The sequence below is a fragment of the Rattus rattus genome, chromosome 15 (genome assembly GCF_011064425.1).
Source record: "Rattus rattus isolate New Zealand chromosome 15, Rrattus_CSIRO_v1, whole genome shotgun sequence".
NCBI classification, from domain to species: domain Eukaryota; kingdom Metazoa; phylum Chordata; class Mammalia; order Rodentia; family Muridae; genus Rattus; species Rattus rattus.
In genome coordinates this window covers 43,429,909-43,441,986 of record NC_046168.1, presented here as the reverse complement: position 1 = coordinate 43,441,986, position 12,078 = coordinate 43,429,909, and the positions used below count along the sequence as shown (strand labels likewise).

Below are 12,078 nucleotides of genomic sequence, written 5' to 3'. Positions count from 1 at the left end.
ATCTATTAAAATGAATTACTAAAAGTGCATTCTACTATATGCAGAAAGAGGATGGTTAATTGCCTGACATAGTAATTCATAAGCAAGAAAAGGCTTTGCTATTTTTATTCAAAATAAACAATACACTAGGGGGTTGCCTTCAGGGCCATTTGCCTTATGTGTTCTTTTGCAACACAGCTCTTGGGGCAGCTGAAGTGCCATGGCCCTGATATAGTTACATTCATTGTCTAGATGGCCACTCTCCTCTTGTCAAAGCCCCAGGTGTGCTCTGAGACTCAGGTAAACGATGATTGGTTCCCACCAAACTTGACAATCCCTTGTCAAAACCTGGACTAAGTTTGGCCAACTGAGCCTGGAAGGGATGGATATCTGCAGTAGACACTGTAGGGATGGTTTTATTCACTTAGGTGCATTAAAAAGTCCACAACAGAAAACAGTTTGTCTAAAGTCACCCTTGCCAAGCTTGGATGCTGTCCTCTTCGTACATAGCCCTGGACAAAACCCATCCAGAGTCAAGCACAGTGAGAAGACTGACTCCTGATTCATAATAAAATCGGGGAGATCAGGGAGCTGCTGCTGGGCCTTGGCCTTTCTCAGGACCCCTAGGGATCTGGGCATGTGTTATCTGCCACAGACCACCCAGAGGAGTGTGTCAGCAGAGGGACCAAGGCTTGGATTTCAGGTAGAGAACGGATTCGGCGTGACAGACAGACACAAACTCAAGGTGTGTGCTGCTGCAAAAAGCTTTACTTCTTGGCGTAGATTTAAGCGTTAGAACAGGAACATCATAATTGGCAGTCATCCAGCTCTTATTCATCACCCCACCAATGTCCCTTGCAAGGAGGAAAGCAGAACGTACAGTCTGGGAAACAATTCTCAGCCTCAAACAATAGTTTAAAAAACTGCAGTTATACTGCCAGATTTGTGGGCACCAGGTATGTATTCATCATTTACCTTTGTTTTAATAAAATTTAAACTCTATATTTATGGCCCCTCAGAATAGTAAGGAAACTTTTGTAACCACAGTTAACTCTTGATAAGTTTGTTCAACTTGTTGGAACTTGTCTATGATCTTTTTTAAAAGAATCGTTATTGTTTTGAATCATGTTAAACAAAACTTATCCAAAAGGGGGGAAAGGCTTTTCTGGAATGGTCATGTTATTAGTAACTGTAATTAATTTCTCTCCCATTTACTGGGAGCTAATGGATATAGCATTTGTATTCATCGCAGCCTTAGAGTTTATCAGGATCATGATGGTGTGAGATGTTTCCGTCTCTGAACTTTCAGTTCCTGAGACATCTAAAGGTACATGACCGTCTTCCAACACTGCTATGTTCGTAAAATCAGATATTGCTGACAGCTTAAAGTTGCTAAGATCACCAAGGCCAACACAGAAGGCACCTCCACCGCAAGCATAGACCCCAGTCATCATCTTTTTGTAAGGAGACTCCAGGGACCTCCAGGAGGCCAAGCCACTCCAGGCACAGGCCTCTGGTCTGGATAGAAACGAAGCACAAGAGCTTCATGTCACACGGACTCCACTGGAGTGGGTGTGGCTGTTATCCTTTACAGTCATTTAATTGGGGTTATTCCCCTGTTGTATCACTTCACCTGATAACAAAACTCCTTACCTATGGCCGTAGGTGTCCTTGGCAATCAAATTAACAATTGTAATGATGGCAGGAGAACTATTCTACATCAACTGTTAATCCTGAAGTTGGCCAGAAAAACCAGCTTCACCATTTTGAGCCAAATTTAAAGAAATCTTTACATATTAAATATTGACCAAGGGATAGACTTTGCTGAGGACCATTTCCTGGAATTTCCCAGCTGAGAATGGCCTCGAGCCATGTGTTTCGGGGGTTTGTAAGGACAAACCTGTAGGACAGCTATTTTCCCATGGGACTTTGTTATTTTCTAAAAACTACAACTTCCAGCTTTCCAGGAAGTTACCTGGTCCCTGGGCAGGTGAGGCATACAGGTTAATTTTGGGGATTACACAACCTCGATCTGTTGTCTTCATAATCTCTTCACCTCTATCCATTGTTCCTCTAGTAAGCAGTGTGTATTATAAATGAGGTATTGCATGTCAGGTAATGGGTATAGACAAAATTTCTACTGCTATGATTCATTACCAGCTTGAGTCCATTCTCAATGTATTTAAATGAAAGCTGTCTCTGTCTCTGTCTCTATCTATCTATCTATCTATCTATCTATCTATCTATCTATCTATCTATCTAATATGATCTATATATGGTATTAAGTTCATATATTAAACCGACAAGATGATTTCTATTTGAATAGATAGGCATATTTTATTTGGATTTTTTTTACTGGATTTTCCCATATTTGTAAGATGCTACACTAATAGGCTAGTTCAATAATACATATGTGAACCCTTCTGTTTAGGAAAAAAATGAGATCAGGCTGATTTATTAAGGCAACCTATTTCGGTAAGTTCAACTTCTCATTCCCACAAGATTCTGTGGCCTGAGTTGGGGTCTAGTTCTCTCAACCATAATGCCGGTGACTTTCCAGATCTAGCAAAAATGTTTTAAACATCTATGACTTACAAAGCAACAAGAGGGCACTGCCCTTTAGGAAAAACCAACAATCCTTTGAGGAAGGTAGAAGAAAGAACACCTGGAATTTGAGAAGGACGGTGTTACTGGAATTTCCAACCCCAATAAGCCCATATAAAAAACACACAATCTTGGGGGTTGGGGATTTAGCTCAGTGGTAGAGCGCTTGCCTAGAAAGCACAAGGCCCTGGGTTCCGTCCCCAGCTCTGGAAAACAAACAAACAAACAAACAAAAAAAAACAGCAAAAAACACACAATCCAATTGTTAGAATTATAAGCTATATGCCTAGATTGGTCAGATACAACACAATACTAATTTATTCCCCAGCTATAAGACACCCTTCGTACTTGCGGTTTCTCCTGGCCACACGGTTCTGATCCATCCTGCTTCCTCCTCCTGCCGTCCTCTCTCCTTCCCCTCTTGTCCTCTTCTCTTTCTCTCTTCCCCCACTATTGAACCTACAGTCCCGCCTTTCCCCAATCACAGACTCTCGCCTTTATTGTCCAGTTAAAATGGGGAGAAGGTTCACCTGAGATCACCTAGGTACTGGATGGACTGCTGGCCTTGGGCAGCCCTCTCAGGAAGCAGAATTAACATTAGAATGCAAATAGCTTCAGGCCAACATACAGCAGGACTGAACAAAAAAAGGAGTGTTGGTTAGGAGAGTAGGGAAAAGAGTGCAGTGGATTGGCAATTACTGAATGCAAGAGAGAATGGGAGACGTCACAGGATGTCCTGGGGCTTAGAGGATAGATAATCCAGAGAAGAAGAAAGAAGGAAGGAGCCAGTGAAGAATGCCAGCTCCTGAGGGCTCCTTGTAGGCACTGGGCAGAGGAGGCAGCCCCAGGTGGGTGGAAAATATCACCAGAAAGCAGAAAAGCTCCTTACAGATGGCTTGAAGGGCCTTGAACGCACAGCAAACACTTGGGATTTCTATCTGTAAGCCGTTCTGAGTTTGGGAGCACCATGACTTGTTCTGTCTTTCCTAGGAGAGGTCCTGGGAATAGAAGGAAATCGTAAAAGTAAAGTAATTAATTAAGTTAAGATTTTAAAAATAATCGGAGAGGGAAAGAAAGTCAAGTGTAGCCTATTATATAAAGGTAAAGCGATCACTGGTACAGAAAAGAGAATCTGTTTGAATGAAAAAGTTGTCACACACTCATGTGGTATGGCAAGCCTACATATCTACAGCTTGGGAGGCTGAGGTAGAAGAGTGGGGAGTTTGAGACCAGCCTAAACTAAATACGGAGATCTTGTATCAAAATTTAAAAAGCAGAAAAGAGAAGAAAAGAGAAGGAGACAAGAGAGGGAAGAAAAAAGATGGGAGGGAAGGGGACTGCTTTCAAGTGGGGGTAGCACTTATAAGTTAATGTTTGAAATGAATTGTAAACAATGCCAAAGAAAGGGTAAGAACATGAAAGCTAAATAAAGATTGGGGATTAGAACATAAAAAAAAGTGATTTGGCTTGTGTTTGACCTCACATACTTCTTATTAGAGGCTGGCTCTGCTGTATTTTACAAGCACCAGTAACTAGTGCTTGTAAAATACAGAATATGTTTTGGAAAGCAAAATGCTTTTCTTTAATGCTTCTGACTCATAAACGTAATTCTAGGGAACACATAATTTGACTGTTCTATTAGTTCCTTATTGGGGAAGGTGTTATTTGTAATAAAAAGGCATTTGTCTCATGCTACTATCTTAAATTTATTTTTCTTTTTGAGTTCAGAATATATGGTTTGATTAGAAAGTTGAAGATAGAATGCTCTTTTAATTTAAATAAAAAATAGGTGACGGAAGATAGTAGTAAGAAAAATATAGTTACAGAGAAATATCGTCTTCCACTTTAGCAGGACAGCTAATAGAAGGAGTAGAGCTAGAAATAAGGAATTGGGGACAAAGGGTATTGCCCCACTTCTACAGGACCATGTGGGCCTTGGTCTTTGCACTCATAAAGCTGCCATCTACACATCATTACAGACTGCTTTGCAGATGGTGCATGACACATGCATATTTCCACTTCAGGAACCCAACATAGATTGTCTGACATCATAAAAAAGTCACATAAATTTCCAGCACAGAAACACTGTAAATACTAAGTCAGAATGCCAGGTTAGGTGTTTGCTGAGGTCCACAGATGTCCATTCCCTGACTTCAATCTTCTTGCTGTGTTCTCACGGTAAAAGGAATAACGGAGCTCTCGGGTCTCTTTTCTGAGGACAGAACCACACTCATGAGTCCTCCATGAGGCTACATACTTGTAACTTGGAAATCTGCCAAAGCCTCAAAATCACATCACCCTGTGGTCCCACAAAAACTATCCTCAACAATAATAGAACTTCTGGGGGAATCACCATCCATGACCTCAAGCTGTATTACAGAGCAATAGTGATAAAAACTGTATGGTATTGGTACAGAGACAGACAGGTAGATCAATGCAATAGAATTGAAGATCCAAAAAAGAACCCACACACCTATGGTCACTTAATGTTTGACAAAATATACAAAGAACTCAAGAAGTTAGGCTCCAGAGAGCCAAATAACCCTATTAAATAAGGGGGTACAGAGCTAAACAAAGAATTCTCAGCTGGAAAGACTGAGAAACACCTAAAGAAATGTTCGGCATCCTTAGTCATCAGGGAAATGTAAATCAAAACAACCCTGAGATTCCACCTCACACCAGTCAGAATGGCTAAGATAAAAAACTCAGATGACAACAGATGCTGGCAAGGAGGTGGAGAAAGAGGAACACTCCTCCATTGTTGGTGGGATTGCAAACTGGTACAACAACTCTGGAAATCAGTCTGGGGATTCTTCAGAAAATTAGACATTGAACTACCTGAGGACCCAGCTCTACCTCTCCTGGGCATATACCCAAAGATGCTCCGACATACAAAAAAGACATAGTGCTCCACTATGTTCATAGCAGCCTTATTTATAATAGCCAGAACCTGGAAAGAACCCAGATGCCCTTCAACAGAGGAATGGATACAGAAATTGTGGTACATCTACACAATGGAATATTACTCAGCTATCAAAAACAATGACTTTATGAAATTCATAGGCAAATGGATGGAACTGGAAAATATCATCCTGAGAGAGGTAACCCAATCTCTCTCTCTCTCTCTCTCTCTCTCTCTCTCTCTCTCTCTCTCTCTCTCACACACACACACACACACACACACACATACACAAAACCACACATGGTATGTTCTCACTGGTAAATGGGTATTAGCCCAAAAGCTTGAATTATCCAAGATATAATCCACAGACCACATGAAGCTCAAGAAGAAGGACGACCAAAGTGTGGATGCTTCAGTCCTCTTTAAAAGGGGGAACAAAAATACTCATAGGTGGGGATATGGAGACAAAGTTTGGAGCAGAGACTGAAGGAACAGCCATTCTGAGCCTGCCACACCTGGGGATCCAGCCCATATATATACAGCCACCAAAACTAGACAATATTGATGAAGCTAAAAGATGGATGCTGACAGGAGCCTGGTATAGCTGTCTCCTAAGAGGCTCAGCTAGAGCATGGCAAATACAGAGGCGAACGTTAGCAGCAAACAACTGAACTGAGAGAATGGGGTCCCCATTGGAAGAACTAGAGAAAGAACTGAAAGAGCTGAAGGGGCTTGAATCCTCATAAGAACAATAATACCAACCAACCATAGCTCCCATGGACTAAACCACTACCCAAAACACTTTGGACAGACCCATGGCCCAGCTGCATATGTAGCAGAGGGCGGCCTTTTTGGGCACCAATGGGAGGAGAAGCCCTTGGTCCTGCCAAGGCTGGACCAGTGTAGTGGAATATCAGGGTGGGGAGGCAGGAAGAGGGGGTGGTTGGGGAAGGGGAACACCCTTATAGAAGAAAGGGAGGGGGTAGAATAGGGGGCTTATCTCTGGGAAACCTGGAAAGGGAATAACATTTGAAATGTAAATAAAAAAATCCAATTAAAAAATGTGTCCACTACAACTTTACAAAGCATTAGACATGCAAAAGCAGCTTCACAAGCCATGAATGAAACACTAGTTGTTATTGAATGTCTTCACAACTGTTTAAGCTTTGAAAGCAAATATTGTTTTACCCTGTAATTATAGGATGGATTCATTAAGAAACATTATCAAAGGCTGGAGAAATGGCTCAGGGGTTAGGAGCACTGACTTCTCCTCCAGAGGTCCTGAATTCAGTTCCCACACACATGGTGGCTCACAGTCATCTCTAATGTGATCCTGTACTCTCTTCTCGTGTGTCTGAAGACAGCGGTGTACTAATATGCATGAAATAAATAAATAAATCTTTAAAAGTTGTTCTTTTAAAAAAAAGCATTATCAAACCTATTCTCAAAGCTATTTGGTGTGTAATAATGAACTTAGTGCATTTCTTTCTGTTCAGAAACACCATACCCTTGAATTTTAAAAGAAAAAAAAAACTGCACTAAAAACTTTGCCATTGGTAAGTAACTGAGCTGATGTGCAGCAGGACAAGGTAGAACATGACAGGGGTGAATGGAATTTCCCCTCTGTACTCCAAAGATTTGCTGGAATAAAATATCTAAGATAAATTAAATGGGAGAAAAAGGATTAAATGCGTTATTGTCCTTTAGTACAGCCTGGTATGATTCAGAAACTTTTGGGCCCCACTCTTTCTAGGGGGAAGTGAAATATAGGAAACATCAGAAAACAGCATGCTGGGTTTTTCTCTTGTTGTTGTGAGCTTTTTTGTTTTGTTTTGTTTTTATTGTCAACCTTACACAAGTGAGGCTCATCTTCAAAGAGGACTTCTTAATTGAGAAAAGGCCGCCATCAGACTGGCCTGTGCGCAAATATATTGGGCATTTTCTTGATTAATTGTGGATGTGAGAAAGTCCAATGAATTGTAGGCAATGTGACCCCTGGGTAGGTAGTCCTGGGTCATCTGAAAAAACAAGCTGAGCCAACCATCGGGAACAGCATTCCTTGGTGGTCTCTGCTATAATTCCTGCTTCCAGGTTCCTGCTTGCCAGGGTTACTGCCCTGATTTTCCTTCTTGATAAACTATAAGTTGTGAAACAGAATAAATAAAACCCTCGAGTTGGTGTTGATCTTTGTGTTTACCACAGCATAGAAAACAAATTACAACACACAGTAAAAATCATTTAGGGAAAGTCACAGGCTTGAAGAATATACAATAATTTGGGACAACATGCACTTCCTCTGCAAACTTGGTGGGCAATATTGTGTCCAGTCTTTGAGAACCTCCCACCTGAGCGATGGCTCCATTACTACATCTGATGCAAATCTGACAGAGGCTGGGGACACTTAGAGGGACACCTGTTGCACTGTGCATGTCTTCTAGCTCTTAATTGCTAAATCACAACCTGTATTTCTTTTTTAACAGCATCTATTGTTTGTGATAATCCTTACCATGTAATGTGATACAATTTTAAAACAGGTATTCCTTTCTTCACTAAGAGAAGCAGTTATGGTGCTGAAGAGATGGCTCAGTGGTTAAGAGCACAGACTGCCATTGAAGAGAACCGAGACCTGACTCCCAGCACCCACAGTGGAAGGTTCACAGCTGCTTCTAACTCCAGCTCCAGGGGACCAGACACTTCTAGTTTCTGAGGGGCCCCCACACTCCCACACACATACTAAAAATAAATAAATAATTAAAAAAGAAAAAGCAGTTGTCAGATTGCTTTAATATTACATTTTACATGATTTTGTTTTTAAAAAGGGTGTCATTGAAATCAACCCAAAATGCTAATTGCTAGAGTTGTCTTAGTCTCAATCTCTCGTTATTCCTTATGATGTGGGGGAAAAAGTTTACCAGTGAACACTTACTGTTGTTCCCATCCTGCACAGGCTCTCTAATGACACTAACACCAGTGATAGAAATAGTGACTAATATTTGCTTATTTAGTATCCATTAAGAGACAGGGCCTGCACAGTTTTACTTGTTTCACCCCTAATTTTGCAGTAATCCTGAAAGGTATGTGCTATTGAGTCAGTTTTGCAGATGAAGGTTCTAGGACGCTGTCTAGCACTCCGTTGGTCTGGGACTCAGTGCTGGAATCTGAGTCGCTCAAAACCAAATGCTAAGTGTTGTGTTGTTCACTGCTTATCTTGTCTTGAGGCGGCTCGCCATCCTAGGAGTAATAAACTGATGTTTGTTACGTGAAATGTTAGTGGAAATATCTAAAGAAGCATTGAGTATATTTTCTTATGAATTTAAACATCTCTACACGGCCAAAGATGACACAGACATTTAGTGAGTAAAGAAATCATTGCTTGTTGCAGGCCACCACCAGTGCAGCCAGGGGTTTCACACCCCAGCCTCAGTGACAAACCTAAAAAAAAGCATTTGAGGACAAAGAAAGCATGGAATGCAGGACTTCTTGTGAAAGTACACGTAATTAATTAACCCAAACAGATAGGCATAAAATTCATTCTGTAAAGTTTTATAAAGGAAAGTAAACTGAGTACTGCCTGGGAGTCAGGGCTGTGCAGAGCACTCAGGCTTCTCTGATTCTGCCTTCTTCTCAGTCCTCAGAGCCAACAGCTGCCTCCATTACACTAAGTCCCTCAAAGGAGTTTCCTTTGAGATCTCAACAGATACCTTAGAAAAGACCTTGGTAGACACTTTAATGTTACTTTATTTTTAGGATACATGTATATAAATGCAGTGAAACAGTTAAGAAACTGACCAAAGTGGATTAACATTGCTGTTACTGAGTTGCAGCTGTACAGGGCCCAGCCTCCCTATCACTTTATGGTGAGGGAGGACCTTTTATTTATTATTCTTGTAAGATATACATAATATGAAAGCTATCATTTTTTATCTTTGAGTTGAGTGGCATTAAGTACATTCACAGTACTGTGGGATTATGATTTCCATCCATCACCAGAAGTCTTTTACCATTTTATTTTTTTTAACAGACTTAATTCATTTATTTTTCTTGTATAAAAACCCTTATGTGGTAGCCACAGCTGGAGCCTGGGTCCCCTGAACAGAGACTCTGGTGTGGGTTTTCACAAGATGGTCAGTGAATTCCTGATGAGGAGACTTGGTGAACACAGTCTCTTTCCAGAGGTCAGGGGTCAGGTAGCTGTAGGTCTTGGAGACAGCATCAAAGGTGGCCTTGGCAAAGCTGCCCAGGGTGGCAGTGCAGCCCCTGGCTGAAGTGTAGCAGTCATCTATACCGGCCATCATCAGTAGCTTCTTGGGCACAGGAGCAGAGACAATGCCAGTGCCTTTTGGGGAGGGGATGAAGCGCACAAGCACAGAGCCACAGCGGCCGTCACCTTGCATGGCACAGTGTGGGGCTTGCCAATCTTGTTCCCCCAGTAGCCTCTCCGCACTGGGAAGTTAGAAAGCTTGGCCAGGATGATGGCCCCTCGGATGGCAGTGGCTACCTCCTTGGAGCACTTAACACCAAGACCAACGTGGCCATTGTAGTCTCCAATAGCGACAAAAGCCTTGAACCTGGTCCGCTGGCCAGCCCGAGTCTGCTTCTGCACTGGCATGACTTTCAGAACCTCATCCTTTAGAGATGCACCCAGGAAAAAGTCAATAATCTCAGACTCCTTAATGGGCAGGGAGAACAGGCAGATCTCCTCCAAGGACTTATCTTCATGTCCTTAACCAGGCGGCCCAGTTTGGTGATGGGGATCCACTCCTTGTCTTCACCTTTGCCTTCGCCACGGCCCCCAAGACCTCTACTGAATCCTCCTATCCGCGGCCTCCTAATTCTGGGTCCCCGGGTCCTCCGGGCCCTCCCGCTGCACCGGTGTCATCCGACATTTGGCGTTTTCCCAAAGAAGAAAAAGCCTTTACCATTTTAAACTAAAATTCTATACCTAATAAATACTAACTCTTCACTTATCCCTCTCATAGCCCTTGGCAATCACCATGCTACTTTCTATTGCTACCAATTTGATGTCTCTAGGCTCCTTGTGCAAATAAAATCATAAAATATTTGTCTCTTGGCAACTGGGTTATTTCTTTTTGTGTAAAATCCTTGTGGCATCTATGTTCTGGTATATGCCACAGCTTTTAGCCTGAATTATGTTCCACTTGCATACAGTGTATGTTCATGTATGTTTTGCATGCATCTCTTGACCAAATGTTGAACTTGGGTATTGTTCCTCAAGTAATATCCACCTTGTTTTGATGCCGGGTCTCTCACTTGTGAGCAATAATTTAAGCTAGGATCCCAGGGCTGTCTCCATCTCACCAGAGCTGGAGATGGCCTGACTGGTGTTTTGGAATTTCGTTATATGCGTCTTTGACACTCTCTCTCTCTCTCTCTCTCTCTCTCTCTCTCTCTCTCTCTCTCTCTCTCTCTCTCTCTCTCTCTCTGTGTGTGTGTGTGTGTGTGTGTGTGTGTGTGTGTGTGTTTGTTTCTAAAACAGCTTGGATGGAGCTATAGTAAAGTTTTCAAAAATGTTTTAATATTTATTATACAGAATAATGGGATTTATTACAATTTTTTCATTCATGTATGCAATGTATTTTTGACAATATTCCCCAACCCCTTTAATTTCTCTTAGGGTTACATTGAATCTGTAGATTGATTTTGGAAGTATGGCTATCCCATGAGCATGCAAAGCCTTTCTATCTTCTAGCTTCTTTAATTTCTTTCTTCAGCATCTAAAGTTTTCATTATAGGGGTCTTTCACCTCCTTGGTCAGGTTTAATTCAAGAGATCTTTTTTGCTTAGATTTTTAAAGTGTTAGGAATGGAATTATTTCCTCGATTTCTTTCTCAGTATATTTTTCAGTGGTTTATAAAAAGGCTACTGATTTTTACATGCCATTTTTGTGTTCTGCCATTTTGTTTAAAGTATCCATTCTTTAGATTTTCTGGTGATGTCTTTGATTCTTCTATCTGCAAATAGAGATAATTTGACTTCTTTTCCATATTATATTCCTTTTATTATTTGCTTTATATTGTTCTTGCTAAGATTTTTCAGTATCATCATAAGAGTCAGGAAAGTGGAAACCCTTGTTTTCTACATTAAATATGTCAACTATTTTTTTCATCTGATTTTAGTACCAGGCTAATACTAGCTTCATAAAGAGTTTGGTAATGTACCCTTCTTTTTGCTATTTAATAGAATAGTTTGAGAAGCATTTGCATTAGTATTTCATTGAAAGTCTGCTAATTTTTTTTAAATCGGTAGACATTTGATTGCTGCTTTACTTTTATTGCTTTCTACAAAGCTGCTCAATTCTTTTTAAATCTTCATGATTTACTTTTGGCAGGTCATGTACATCTAGAAATCTATGTAAATTATTTTAGAGTTTTTCCAATTTACTAGACTATATGAGGTTTAAGGTAAGACCTAACAATTTTTCTGAATTTCATTAAGGTTTGTGGTAACAGCTCACCTTACCCTCCAGTTTACTTACTTTGAGACCTTGACTTTTTTGTGTATGTTTTGAGAATTTTATAAGTGAATGCAATGTTAATATCATTTTCATCCCTCTCTTTCCCCAATCTCCTCCC

The 12,078-nt window shown here is 40.9% G+C and overlaps 1 pseudogene; it reads right to left on the bottom strand.

The window, feature by feature from the left end:
- Positions 1–9,540: 9,540 nt before the first annotated feature.
- Positions 9,541–10,785, bottom strand: LOC116884623 (annotated as a pseudogene).
- Between the last annotated feature and the right edge of the window lie 1,293 nt (positions 10,786–12,078).